Genomic DNA, 15,905 nt, shown 5'->3' with positions numbered 1-15,905 from the left:
GGTAATATCCATGATGCCCAGTCACTGAGTGGAGTTACCAAATACTCTTCCACTCAACAAAATTCCGAATAGTAAGGTGCTTCATGGCCCACTGAGCCAATGCCTGTTTGAACTGGCCCAATCTTATATTCTGGCACTGGCATTAATGGCTGATTGTTTCAGGCCTAGGAACTTTCCCCTCTGTACTTTTGAGATAATAATAACAATGTACTATGGGGCTTTTAAAGGTATGTGATAATAATAGGATACAAAATAGCATTTGAGAGTATTACATGAAATTATTAAATTTAGGCGTACCAATTGCTTGGCATAATAACTTGAATACAGAGTAAATGCTTAACAAATATTAGCCATTACTGTTGTCATGTTGTTTCTGCTGCTGTGTGGTTATTGCTATTTTTATTGTCATATTTAGAGAAAAATTCCCATATGAGAAAGTGTAAGACATTTATAACATAGGTACAGTGACTGTATTTCCCCACCTATGGCCTATGTTGACTTGTACGTATGAAGAAAACCAGAGAATATATTGGGAAGTTCTTGATAAGTAGGCTCATTAGGTGGAGAACAGAATGTCAACCCATTTTATGTGTACCTTCAGGCTCAGGATTAGATAGTGAGGGTTCAGTAGTCCTAGAGATTGCTCATAGATTTGCAATTTACTTTGACCTGTAAAAAGAATCAATTCGATGCTTAAGATGTTAAAGTTGTACATTCATCCTTTGTTGTATTTCCCCTGATTTGTCATTTGACATAAAGAGACAAGACAGTGACTGGATCCTAATTCATTCCTACATCGGATTAACCAACTCTGAGTTCAGTTGGTACTGATGAGGGGGTCTTGGAAAGCTTTCTCTGCACAAGGATATTATGTATTTCTCTATATAATACTGTATTTCAATTATCTTAGCAACATTTCCAGGATCAGAATTCCACCAAAACAATTTTTACTCATACAGACCCAGGTTAGCACACTTGTTAGGTCTTATTTCTTACTCTTACTACCAAAGTTTGAGTTTGTGTATATTTGTCTTTAAAATATATACTTAATTAAAACCTCTGGAAGGGAATTATATTTAGGATTTTAGATAACAGGCTTTCTTATTACCCCTTTCAAAGAGTCTTTCAATGCACCTTTATTTGTACAGTATTATCAATGCAAAAACTTTCCTCTTTTAAGGAAAGTTTTTTTCTTTTAATACATCTGTCTCATCAAATCTTCAAACTTATATGCTATATGGAACAACAGTGATTATATGCAATCAGAATCTATGATGGAAATCTTCTGAACTTAGATAATCAGGGTCTTTTACACAAGACCTGCACACACTTCTGGATCTGTCCTTCAGCTCTGAAAAAACTGAGCCCCTTTTTGGATGAAGTGGTTATCAGAGAGTCCCTAAATAACTTTCTGTCATTCTGTCTGAGGAATCATTTTCTTAAGATGAGGTAGCTTTATGAACCAACATAGTAAGGTGAAAAGCCCCCATAAATTCAGTAACATTAGTACAGACAGAAATTACAATACTTCAGTTACTGTCAGGAGCCAATTGGAAAACATAAATTAATCTGCCTGACCATCCTGTTATGGGGAGAGGCAGTTTTCATTTGATGTACTTGCTGACAAGGCTACAACTTTATTAATACAAAACATGCCATTTAGCCTTAGGCCCCACATTTTGGCAGCTGAACAAAACACAGAAGAGTTTACAGCTGCCTTTCACTATTGTATTGAGACAGACTTGAAGCACATCTTGAGCTCCCAGTGTGTGCACAGAATGCTGTGTTGAATATCTGAGGGACTACCAAAGAAATCACAGGCATGACCCTTGGCCTTGAGAAGTTTACAGTCCAGCTGAGGAAAGATGCAGTCCAAGAGAAAAAATTGAAGAAAATAACATAGCAGTATGCCAACAAGTGCAAACCAAATAGAAAACAAGTACAAACTATCTTTGGAGAGGGAAATGTGTGTTGATTGTGCAGTAATAAGGCTGCCTTTGTGTGATATTTTTAGGTATGCAATTCTGTGTCTGTTTTACTCGACCCTTTCTGATTTATACAGGATATCACCCAGGAAGCTCCATGATGAACCAGAAGAGACAGAGATAAGTCATCTTGACATCAATTCATACCACTTGTACTCTGCAGCAACTTTCATCTTAGCCGTTCTTTTTCAAAGCCCAAGGCCAGGCCTACCTCTCTGCTAGTGCATGTATTTCATCTTGTTTCTCTCTAAAAACTGGACAATAACCAGATCTATGAATTCTGCTTCTCTTTTTCATATTCACTTTATACCTCCTAAAGCCTTCTACCCTAATTGGATTTAAAACTACAGGAAAGTGTTTTCTGAGCCTGATTTTCCAGGGTAAAAGGCACATATTTCTTTAATTCAAGAACTGCTGAGAAATACTAAGATCTCCTTCTTCTGTACTGTATAAGCCAAGGCTCTCTTGAGTCAGAGGCATTTTGTTTTATTTTTTCTTTCATTTATTTTTGCAATATGCCTGTCATCTATATTAAACTGGCAGAAGAATTATCTTTGAAACTTCAGCCATGGACCGTCTCTTTTGAGTTCTCTTTGGATTAAATGCTATATATTTACACCTTTCTATTTTGTAAATATTGTAGAGGGTTCTGTGATTGCCCCCAACCCCCTTCCCACACCCTCTTCCATCATATGGAAAGAGTCACGCATCACAACTAAGCCAGTAGTTATGTGTATTATAACACGTGTACATGAATCTGGAGAGAAGAACCTTGCCTTTAAATTTTGCTACAGTATCAATGAATCCAAGTACTATTGCCCAAAGTATTGTCTTTAAACCATCCACATTAGAATCATCTGGAGCAATCATTAAAAAATACAGATTTCCAAGGAATCTAGGTTCTACCTCAGACCTATTGAATCAGAATCACTGAAGATTCTGCCTTTGTTCATATTATTGTCTCTTCTAGAATGCCCTCTGTCTCTGCAGAAATTCTGCCCATCTCTTAAGGCTCAGCTCACATGTAGTCTGTTCTATAAAGCTATCCTTAATCTATTTGCTTTCAACAGCTGTGATCTTCCCTAAAATTATGGCACAGGATGACAGAGACATTAGAACTGTGATACAGGAGAGTTTGGGGGGAACCAGGATAGGTCATCCAGGAAAAGTGATGGGAAGCATCTAAGATTTACACTTAGATTTGTACTTAAATTTGGAAACCTGAGCTGAAAATGCCACAAATAACTAAGTAATCAACCACAAAGCATCTATGCTTGAAGAGGAGATTGGTGACAATTTCACAAGAAAATCTTAGGATAAAAGTGCAATAAAATGGCTAGCCTTCTAGGCAAAAACATGTACAATAACAGAGAAGGAAATAGTGGTAAAGTTCTTTGAGGGAAGATAGATAAAATTTTAATTGAGCATGTGCAGTTATGAGAATGTTGTATCTTAGGGTAATATAAGCATAATGATCTAAGATTTGAAAACAGGAGGTCAGCAGAGATATGGAAAACAGTCGGGGCCATGGATACAGCTATTATGAAATGGCAGAGCTGGGGTGTGAACCTAAGTGGGCCTGACTCCAAATCCTATACTGTGAACATCTGAACTGTGTCTTTGTTCAAACTGTTACTTCATCCTAGAATGTCCTTCCACTCTATCTTTGCCTGTGAAAACCCTATCCTATCTTCAGCACCACAACACCTTGCCCAAGCTCCTTGGGCTGTCCCACTCTGACAGAAACAACTGACACTCTCCCTGTCACTCTCCTTCTCCTTTCATTCGGGGAGCATGGGGGTGCAATTCCCTGGGCTCTTTTGCTGGAAACCTCACAGGCCCTGGGGTAGAAAATACCAAGGAGCAGTCCACATTCCCTGGGAGGCCCAGGATACAGGAAGGTCTGTCCAGGGCAACGTGAGGTCTGGGGACCAGCTGCATCAGCATCACCTATTTGGAAGGCATCCTTCTGGACCCTACCCCACATCTCTTCCATCAGAAACTTTTGCTCTGGGCACAGCAATTTTCATTTTCAACAAGTATCCCATATAATTCTCATGTATAATAAATTTTGAGAAACAGTCATTTTAGTTCTTCTAGAAAGCTGACCAATATGCTAAGTCCTTGTTCATTTCAAATGCTTTTGTGTAATTAAGACAGCACAGCTGACTAATTCTCAGTTTCTTTTCTTTAGCATTAAAAAGCAGAGCTGTGAACTGTAATTATTTCATCTGGGGCAAACATCACTAAACAACACCCGCCATCTCTCCTCTGTTCAGCTGTCCCACTTATGGATCCCTAGTTACACCAGTTTTAGAAAGAATTCTTAGGAAAGATCAACTGAAAAAAATTCAGAAAAAGAAAAACAAAACAGGAAATCAGCCAAAACATCAGCTGAATATAGAATCTGAGCTGATTTCCTGGTCATAATTCATAGGGAAACAGACATTATATTGCAAATTAAAATTCCAATGGATGAATTTTAGAATTATAATATGCCAGATTTCCATACATGCTAAGGATGTAAACTCAGCTGATTGCAGTTTGTGTAAATATTCTTCCAATTTTTTTTTGATAACAAAGAAACAAAAAACTCGTTTTGGAAATAGGGAGAGGAATTACTAATTTTAAAATCATAATGGATTGAATAACTGTTGCCAACAAATATCCCTTAATTCCTAGAACCATAATTCAGCAGCCTCCTCTTTCCTGTTGGAGGAAAGTGACATATTTTCCCTGGAACTGCCAACTACCCCCATGAAATGTATGCATTAATAGCCCCCAATATTATACTTATTCAGATTTTTGCAGGAATGCTTACTCAACACAAATACACATGCATACATATCTTGTTATGTGGCGTTTTATTATAGATTCATAATTAATATTTTGGTATATAAGTGTTCTGAACCACAACTTATTATATTGTTATATCAGAATTTTTCACATAGTATTTGCAAATTAGCCCTCATGAAAGATAGAAATATCTCTTATGTTTAACTCAATTATTGAATTTTGGAAGCAGTAGCTTCCTAATCTTCAGACCAGTATAATAGTACTTAGCAATCAAAAATTTACCCTTAGTCTCCATTGACCTCAGTGGAAGTGTAACTTTGAACTAGTGTCAACTCTTTTACTATTGTGAATAAAAATGAGGAGGCGGTTCTCATCTGGGTAGCAACATGAACTCTTTTAAAATAGCAGAAGTGTAGTGGTGACTGGATGGTATACATGATCTCAGAGCATGTGTAATTTGAATACCCTGAAGAACTTTCTAATAGTTATTTATACTTCATACATACCTACTTAACTTCATGCACTTCTTAGGCATTAGCCAGTCAATTATTTCACTATCCTTGAGAGAAAGTTATGATATATGATATAAACAAGACTGTGTCCTATCCCATTTGATAATATACTATAGCTTGCTAGTTAAAGTGCTCTAGTCCTGTAATTAAAAAGAGCTGAATTTTAAATCCCATCTACAGCACTTATTCTAGCCTTATTACCTTGTATAATACCTTGTATAAGTTAATAAACGTCCCTAAGCATCAAATTTTTATCTTCTGTAAATAGAGAAAATAGTAATAGCAACCTCATAGTTTTGAGAACTGAATGAATAAATGGAATGAATTCATGAAATTAATCAGTGTAAGGAAAATATTACACTGTGCCTGACACAAAATAAATGTTAGCTGCTATTATTATTATCATTATTATTACTACTATTATTATTAAATTTGTGGCTAATTTTTGTGAGTGGTATAAGCTAGGGTTCTAGTTTCATTCTCTTACATGTGAATATCTGATTTTCTTAGCACCACTTATTGAAGAGACTGTCTTTTCTCCAATTGAGTATTCTTTGTTCCCTTGTCAAATATTAGTTAACAGTCGAGGCTCTCAATTTTGTTCTATTGGGCTATAGACCTGTTTTTATGGCTAGTACCATACTGTTTTGATTATTACAGCTTTCTAATATAGTCTTCAATCAGAAAGTGTGATGTCTCCAGCTTTGTTCTTCTTTCTCATGATTGCTTTTGCTACTCGGGGTCTTTTGTGGTTCCACACAAATTTTAGGATCGTTTTTTCTACTTTTGTAAAAAATACTGTGGGAATCTTGATTGGAATTTCATTGAATCTATAGATGGCTTTGGGTAATATGGACATTCTAACAATATTAATTCTTTCAATCCATGAACACAGGATATCTTTCCATTTATTTGTGTCTTCTTCAATTTATTTCATTAATGTTCATATAGTTTTCAATGTAGAGAACTTTCGCCTCCTTGGTTAAATTTATTCTTACATATTTTATTGTTTCGATGCTATTGTAAATGAGATAATTTTCCTTATTGTTTTTCAGATAACTTGTTGTTAGTATATAGAAACACTGCTGATTTTTGTATGTTGATTTTGTATCCTACAACTTTACTGAATTCATTGAATAGATCTAACAGCTTTTTTGGTGGAGTCTTTAGGATTTTCTCTATAAAATCATGTCATTTGCAAATAAAGACAATTTACTCATAGAAAAAATAGGTCAAATTTATGGTTACCAGAGTTGGAAGGTGTGGGATGGGAGAATTAGATGAAGGTGATCAAATATACAAACTTCCAGTTATAAGATAAATAAGTGCTGGAGATGCAATGTACAACATGATAAATATAATTAACACAGCTGTAGAGTATATTTTAAAGTTGCTAAGAGAGTAAATCCTAAAAGTTCTCATCACAAGGAAAAATTATTTTTTGTACCTGTATGAGGTAATGGATTCTAACTAAACTTGTGGTAATCATTTCATAATCTATGTATGTCAAGTCATTATGCTGTATACCTTAAACTTATACAATATATATGTCAATTATATCTCAATAAAACTGAAAAAAATTGTGGCAATAACATTTTGCTTTTGGCAAATATTTCTGAAGATTTCATAGATCATACCCAATTTGATGGGATATAATTGATTATATGAACATTTAACTTATATCTTGCTTGAGTTACACATTGGAAAAAATGTTGAACGAGAAGCAAATGAGGTAATCTAGAACATTAAAGACAGAAGAACAAGAGAGCAATTAAAAACTAACATTATTTTGCCTGTGTTATGCCATATTACCTTTCCTCCTTCCTTAAGTCACCTAAAATAGACCTACGACTAAAAATAAATTATAAAAATAAAAAATGGTTCAGACCTATGGTGAAATTAGTAGATGCTTGCCTTGATTGAAAAAAGAAAGAAAAAAGAAAACTATATTACTTTCCCATTTTATTTTTATCTTTGTTTCCAAGTTTAAACTTGATATCTGAAAGTATCAGTACAGCTAATTATCTTTTTTATATACTTTATTTGAAATTAGAGCTTAATAATTTTGTTTCTGTCATTAACTTAATTACATTTGCAATGTGGGTTACTTTATCTTTACTAATCACTGGTAGATTCTATTGCTTTCATGTTACATTGTTTTCATCACACTTTTTTATCAAAGAAGTGAAGAAATGATGCTATAGTTTATATATTAAAATCCACTTCAATGAACGTTTAACAAATTTCTGCATGAGTAAGCATGCATTTTAAATGCCTGACAGAAAAACAATAATGTTGCCCAAGGGAGCCATGGAATGAGAATATCCATGCACATTAGAATGCTAGAACTTTATGATTCCACGCAATTAATTTTTGAACAAGGGAGATTTACAGACTCTGTTGTGGAAAATGGAAAAACTAAAATTTAACAAAAAAAGCAGTCAGCATGAAACTAAGTACTGAACTGGACAAATGCAATAAGAACTAATGATAAACTTGACTTCACAGATTGTAATTAAAACATTTTACAAATAGTCTGTTTCACAAAATAATACATAGACATAAGGTTTTTAAACTCTTTTTGAAATATCAGATTATTTAAACCTGATAAAATTTGGAAAACTATCGTTCATAGCAGGAATTAATTACCACAGTTTGTTGTAGAGGCCTTAATTTTTAGGCAAGGTACTTGATTTAGGGGCAATTGAAACAATTTCCTTTTAAGGGTCAGGAATATAAATCTAAAGATGACACAAAAAATTATAGTTTGTGAAGTGCTTTTGTACACATTATCTCATCTGAACAACCTGGTGATGTAAGCCTTAATAGTTACATTTTACACATGAGAAAGTGCAAAGGAGTTGTAACTGGTTCAGGGTCACAGTGTTAATAAATGGTGAAGATGGAAATCAAGTTCAGATCTTCCACGTCCACTACACCAGCGGTCCCCAACCTTTTTGGCACCAGGGACTGGTTTCATGGAATAAAATTCTTCCATGGACCGGGGGGTGGGGGGATGGTTTCAGGATGATTGAAGTGCATTACACTTATTGTACACTTTACTTCTATTATTACTACACTGTAACATATAATGAAATAATTATACAGCTCACTATAATGCAGAATCAGTGGGATCTCTGAGCTTGTTTTCACTTGCTACTCACTGATAGCGTTTTGATATGAGTCTGCAAGCAATTGATTTATTATGGTCTCTGTGCAGTCAAACCTCTCCGCTAATGATAACCTGTATTTGCAGTCGCTCCCCAGCGCTAGTATTACCGCCTCAGCTCCACCTCAGGTCATCAGGCATTAGATTCGCATAATGAGCACACAACCTAGGTCCCTCGCATGCACAGTTCACAGTAGGGTTCACGCTCCTATAAGAATCTAATGCCGCTGCTGATCTGACAAGTGGTGGAGCTCAGGCGATAATGTGAGCAATGGGGTGCGGATGTAAATACAGATGAAGCTTTGCTCGCTGGCCTGCTGCTCACCTCCTGCTGTGCGGCCCAGTTCCTAACAGGCCACGGACTGGTCCTGGTCTGTGGCCCAGGGGTTGGGGACCCATGCACTACACCACATGGACAATGAATGCCACATCATCACTATCAGCTTTAAATTCACTTTCGTGTTCAGCTTCACCATCATTTTCTTTGGCCAGGTTGCTCTGCTCCACAATCAACAGGGAGCTTCTAATTTCAAGTTCCAGCCACACACTTTGCCTTCATGTGTTTCATAGGGTCAGATCTAGTGAATACTTAGGTCACATCTGATTCTTCCTGTGCATAAGACACTTGATTCTTCCTGTTACAAATCTAATTATTTGTACCAGATTCTTTACTACTCTTCCTGATATTGTTCCCCAATGGGGAATATTCTTTTGAACGTAATATTTACTACTTACAGTAATGATCTAAATCAATTAGGGAAGGCACTGAATTTACACATCAAAGTCACTACAGATAGTATAAGCTAATGTTTTACGTTCCAATATCATTTGACAATCCCTTCAATTTTAAATATAGAGTTATTTATTTTGCTACCAATATGTTTTGTTTATGACAATATTAAATTTATGTAAAAGTTATATAGAATTCATTACCAATAAGTGATTAATCACTTAAGGAAAACTGCTGATACATATGTGTAGTAATTAGCATATATATATATGTGTTTGTATATATATATATATGAAATTCAGTATTTTAACACTGAAAGTCTTTCACCAACAAATGAGATCAGCATAATGTCCATTTATCTTCTATTTAAATTGTGAGCAATTATGGTTTGGTCATTCCAACTCACTGGAACATCCTTTTCAACATTTTCTGATCATAATATATTACTTATCCTTTTTTATTCCATAATTTTTCTAGAGAGTTACAATATTATGGAATTATATAGTAGTCTTGTGATGTGGACTAAGGTAAAAGAGGGTCATAAATTCCATTTCTAATTATAATATACTTTGCATAATTAAATGTTTGTTAATTGAGCAAATAGATATTAAGTTTACCAGTATGCAATATATTTTAAGTACAATAAGTTATGGTCTCAGTTTTGGGAATAGGTTGTTATTTCTCAAATGTACAATACCTTTGGTTAATCTAGAATGAAATGCTAATTTGTAATCTTAAATTTAAATTGACTAGCTGTGTTTACAAAAACAGATCAATATTTCTCAAATATATGTCTCACTGTCACATAAAGATACTTTTCTTTATACCATTCATCAACTGTCTTATTTTTATATTTTTAAAATTCCAATTATGGATAGGAATTATATCTTACATACAGAGATCACGGGGATTTTCACCCAGATCACATTTCTATTTATCAAATATTTTCAGTATTTCAGAGAGGTAGTCTTTCAAACCATCTGAAATTCTCAAATACCTTCAGCTATGTGTTTAGTAGTGCTATCTAGGGAAATATTCTTTCTGAGGTGCAAAAATAACCTTAGCCGAACTCATTTCTGTTTTAACTTAAGCAAATAAAAGTGAAACTTGCTGTCCATTGGAGATCTTAGAATAGACAATTCAAAAGTTTTTAAAATTGTTTAATTATTTTTATAATAAGTAATAGCTTAATTATTGGATTTGAATCATGAATTAAAACTCAGTGAGAGGGCTTCCCTGGTGGCGCAGTGGTTGAGAGTCCGCCTGCCGAAGCAGGGGACACGGGTTCGTGCCCTGGTCCGGGAAGATCCCACATGCCGCGGTGCGGCTAGGCCCGTGAGCCATGGCCGCTGAGTCTGCGCGTCCGGAGCCTGTGCTCCGCAACCGGAGAGGCCACAACAGTGAGAGGCCCACGTACCGCAAAAAAAAAAAAAAAAAAAAAAATTCAGTGAGACATGTTTATCTCAAAAAATGTTAAAATACTCTGATCAGCCCTGATGTTGATAATAAAAACCAATTACTTGCAAGTTTGGTATATTCAATTCCAGAACTGATAATAACCTAATATAGCAATATATTAATAACTCTGTCCTAGCAGTGAGTGGTATTTGTTTTGAATCTACAGCTCTGTAACATATATCTCATGCCTCTGGGCTGACCAGAAGAATCAGCCTTCAGTATGCTTATAAATCCTATTTACTTACCTTCTTTATTGCCTCATCTTTATAGTTATCTTTTGACACTGCTTATCTCTAAACGCTGGTCATAGAAAAGAACCAATCCCATAAAAGCCAATCTGATATCAGCAATCATGTTACTTCATGTCAACACATAATATTGTTGAGAGAATATGTTCTTAGACTGTGAACTTGAAATTGACATGAAAATACTGAGAGGAAAATAATTAATATATTACGAAGTACTGCCATTCCTTCACGATTTGTTACAATAGTGATGTAAAACAAAATGTAAATGATTTATATCTCTAACATTTCCTAATCCTGTGGCTGTCAAAAGTTTTCTTACACAAGAATCACCTAAAAAGCCTGTTTTAAATGCAGTTTCCTTTATCAGAGATCAAACATTATGAGGTTGAGACCTGGGAACTTGTGTTTGTAACAAGTTATCCAAGAATGATTCTAATGCTTTTTATCTGTGGTTCATACTTTCACTACATTCTGAAATCAGCAAGCTGTTGGGATCATGATCCTTGTAAATAGATATTTCAAATGTAAATAGATATGTAAATGTAGGTAATAGATATTTCAAATGTAGGTAATGTAAATAGATATTTCAAATGTAGGTAATAGTATTAATTTAAAGAGCTATGATTAAAATGTTCTGCCTCATTTTTTAGTCAGGTATGGCCAATTTTCCTATCAGAGCATAAGTGAATGGATACGTACCCTCTAAGTCATGGAAGGTACTGGAGAAACAGTCCCAGAATTAGTCACTGAGGGATATTTTACTCTGCTGGGTAAAATACAGCATCCATGAGTATACGGTAATAGAATTTTGGGCTACAGGCATGCACTTAGTAGTGAATAAAAGGTCAAGATAAAGTATCTGGACATCACAATGGGTAATCAGAGCACAGTAATGGCAAATTTGGGGCAAACAATGCTTCAAAGTCATGATAAGTAGGCAGTAGACATCAGTTAGGTATGTTTTATGGCAAAAGGGTCTCGAACTTATGAAAGGACTAGGGAATAGGCAAACTACTAGAAAATAAACTATTAAAAATCCATCCACATATATATTTTTTTCATTACAAGAACCTGCTACAAATGTGATGACCTGTTCTAAGCTTATTCAAATTTTCTGTAGCATCTATCACATCACTTTGTGCATCATTTTTTCCTTTTTCATATATATCCACTGCCTTTCAGTACTCTTTCCCTTGCCCAGGATGTTTAGGTCCTTCATTCACTCTATGAATTTACTCATTGTTCTGAAAATCAGTGATAGAAGAAATATCCATCTATCTAGTAGGCTAAAAAAGTATATTTTAAAGTCCACATCCCAGAACAAGAGCTATTCATATTACTTCATAAGAATAGACCAGAACAAATACAGACCTTTGTCCGGTCTTTTGTCCCCCCCTCTACCTTTCACTCTACTCCTCAATTTGTCCTCCTCCTGACAACTCTGGCCGCTTCACTTTGATCACTTGCTTTCCATTTTTGTCTTCACTTCCTTCTTCATATTTGCACATGCCATTTTCTCTCAGTTACGTATTTTTCTATTTTAACTGAGCTTGGCTATTTTGACAAAGCATAACTAGACTGTGTATTAGTTTTCTACTGCTGCACAGCAAATTACCACGAACTTAGTGGTTTAAGCAATACAAATCCGTTATCTTACAGTTTCCATGAATAGGAAGGAGTCTAGCCATTGAATAGCTGGGTCCTCTGATCAGGGCCTCACCAGGCTGAAATCAAGGTATTGGTCAGAGTTTCGGTCTTATCTAAGGCTCAGGTTCCTTTTCCAAGCTCATATGGTGGTTGACACATTCCATTTCTTTTCAGCTCTAGAGCTCATAGAGGTTACATTTTCAAAACCAGCAGGACCAGACCGTTTTGAAACTTCATCTTCTTTTAGAGCCTCCTCTGCAACATCAGGGCCATGTAGTATTAGCTTCCTTTTGTTTACTCTGATTCTTAATCAAGCAAGTAATATCCAGTCATATTCACATGTTCTACTCACACTCGAGAGAAGGTAATTATGTGGGTCATATATACCAGGAGCAGGGATTTTGTGGCTCATCTAGAAATCTACCTAGCACAGGCTGTTCCAGGTAATTACTCTCCTAATTGGCAAGGAGCTCATAGGCCTTTCCTGCCCAGTTCTTAGGAGAGTACTTACTCAGCTCATCCTTCTTCTCAGGTAGGATGCAGGAACTGGGCAGTCCAGGTCCGCACTGGGTATCCACAAATGTATCCACACCTGAATGTACAGAACTTCTAACCTGATTTGAGGAGATTCCATTCTAACCATCAGATAAAAACTTCCCCAACTCTTATCTCATCCAGTGACAGGAACATATAACACGTGCCCGAACATACTAGAGATAACATTAAACCTACAATGCTGGACCTTAATAGGATTTTTGAATCTGCTCTTATCAATTTTTCCTATATTCCAGATTTTATCCAGAATAATTTGCTATTTTAAGTTTTTCTTTTCTTTTTCAGCTTTATTGAAGAATAAGTGACAAATACAATTGTAAGATATTGAAAGTGTACTCATGATGATTTGATATTCATATACATTGTGAGGGGATTAATACATCCAACACCTCACACATTTACATTTTTTTAACATCTTTATTGGAGTATAACTGCTTTACAATGGTGTGTTAGTTTCTGCTTTATAACAAAGTGAATCAATTATACATATACATATGTTCCCATATCTCTTCCCTCTTGCGTCTCCCTCCCTCCCACCCTTCCTATCCCACACCTTTAGGTGGTCACAAAGCACCGAGCTGATCTCCCTGTGCTATGAGGCTGCTTCCCACTAGCTATCTGTTTTACGTTTGGTAGTGTATACATGTCCATGCCTCTCTCTCACTTTGTCACAGCCTACCCTTCCCCATATCCTCAAGTCCATTCTCTAGTAGGTCTGTGTAAATTTATAGGTTGTCCATTTTATTTTAATCTTTGAGAAGAGGCCTCTACTATCCAGTATTCTACTCTTTCTCTATCTTTCATTCTCTACTGCCCTGAGTATTTTCAAAGTATCTATGATTTGTTTTGTATGAGTTTTGGAGTTATCTTTAATAATCATATTTATATATGAAATAAATAAATTTTTAATTGCTTTAATCACATAAATTAAGCATCCAAGTTAATAACGTATTTTACTGCATAAAAAACCTTATTTTGCATAATATTAATACAAGGTAATGGAGAATAGTTATAAATATGGAACACTGATGCTCATAAATTGATCAAGCTTATTCTGTTTCAAATTAAATTTATACACAGTATTTATTTGCTGTAGAGAAACTTTATAAATTTATTTTATTTTTGGCCAGAGATCACTGATTGCTTTATGAAGAGATGCTTGTTAAGAAACCTATGTGATGTGGTCTACAGTTACATTTAGATTTTCACTTTGAGCACAGCTACAGAAAAAAAATAACACCTCAAAAAAAGAAGGAAAATACAATGTAGTCACAGTACCTCCATTTTTTAATTATTCCACATTAGATTATCCATGGTGTTCTCAAACATTGCCCTATGCCATACATCAGTTTTATGGTTACTTATGATTTAAAACTCAATTTTCTTCCTAGAGCAGTGAGAGCTGAAATTTTAAAAATAATAAGGCAGTTTAAGTTGAAATCAGGTAGGAAAATTCATTGGCAACGCTGTTTCTTTATCAGACCATTCACTACAGTATGGGTTTGTTTTTGATTTCTTTCTAGGTAAACTTTCCTTGGTGTGGGAAAGGTAACAGTAATCACTACCATTTACTGAGCACATACATAGTACAAGATCCTTTACGTATATAATTTCTAAGTCTTACAGCAACTCTGCAAAGCTGATATTAATATTCCACTTTTAAAGATAAGGAAATCAGGACACGTTAACTTGCCAAAAGTCATGGTATTAGAAAGTACTCAAGCCAGAATTCAAACCCAGGACTGTTCAACCTCAAGTTCCCACTGCATTCCACTGCCTACACTCTTTCTAATTAGCTCTCTGCTTATAACCACACCATTCCTCTACCATTGTTAAAGGATAATGCCTATTCTTCTACTTTTCTCCAATATAGTAAGCAGGGAAATGTGGAGAGCACTGAGTTACACTGTTGGCTTGCTCAGAGGACAGGATGCCACCAGAACGTTATCACTGCCATAGCCTACCAATTTTCCACCATTGTTCAGGTCCTATTAACAATTTTCCACCTTTCAAATAAAAATAATCTTTCAGACAGGTTTCTTGTTACAGTGTCAAATGTTATTTTCTCTCATCACCTCAGGCTGAAACTAAATGTGTATGGGGTGGAAATCCTCTAAACAGAGGAACTACTGACTGAAAAGAGATTTCATTTTTAGCTACAATTTCTCTTCAGTATTATTTCACTTTTATTTTGCAAATTTACTTTGCTTCATCACAGAGCCCACAGGAAAAGTTGGGGTAGTAGAGAAGCTCTTCTGTTATCCAGCACAGCCACAGAGGAAAACATTCTGTTTAACCAGATACACTTACAGCACTTTAAAGAGTACCGTGTAAGAAATGCTATTAGTCATGAAGTTAGAATTTAAAAATGCAACAATTCCTCAATAAAAATTCCTCAAATAAACTTCATGTAAAATCTCCCGACTTTAAACAAAACTGCATAAGTCCTGTGAGGCAGGGTTGCTTATATTTACAGAAGTCAAACCCACAACTGTTACCTCACTACATATTTGTCTTTGCACAAGGGAGACCTAGAAGAATCCCTTCTAGATACACTTGAAGTCAATAACGAATAAGTACTCTTCTTTCTCCCCTCCCTTCTCCCTTAACAATCTACTCTCCACTCTCAGCTCCTTTTTCGTGTCTTTTCTTCACTCCTTTCTCTCTTTCCAAAATGAAAGTATCATAATCAGTCTGTTAAGCTTTTGACTGATTGGCTCATTATACTTCAACTCCAAGACACACTTGAGGAATTTGAAGCATTAACAAGAAAACATAGATTATCAATTGATTGATACATTCGGC

The sequence above is a fragment of the Leucopleurus acutus genome (genome assembly GCF_964270905.1).
Source record: "Leucopleurus acutus genome assembly, chromosome: X".
Classification (NCBI taxonomy): Eukaryota; Metazoa; Chordata; class Mammalia; order Artiodactyla; family Delphinidae; genus Leucopleurus; species Leucopleurus acutus.
The sequence above is the reverse complement of the archived record's forward strand: the minus strand, read 5'-3'. Positions refer to the sequence as shown.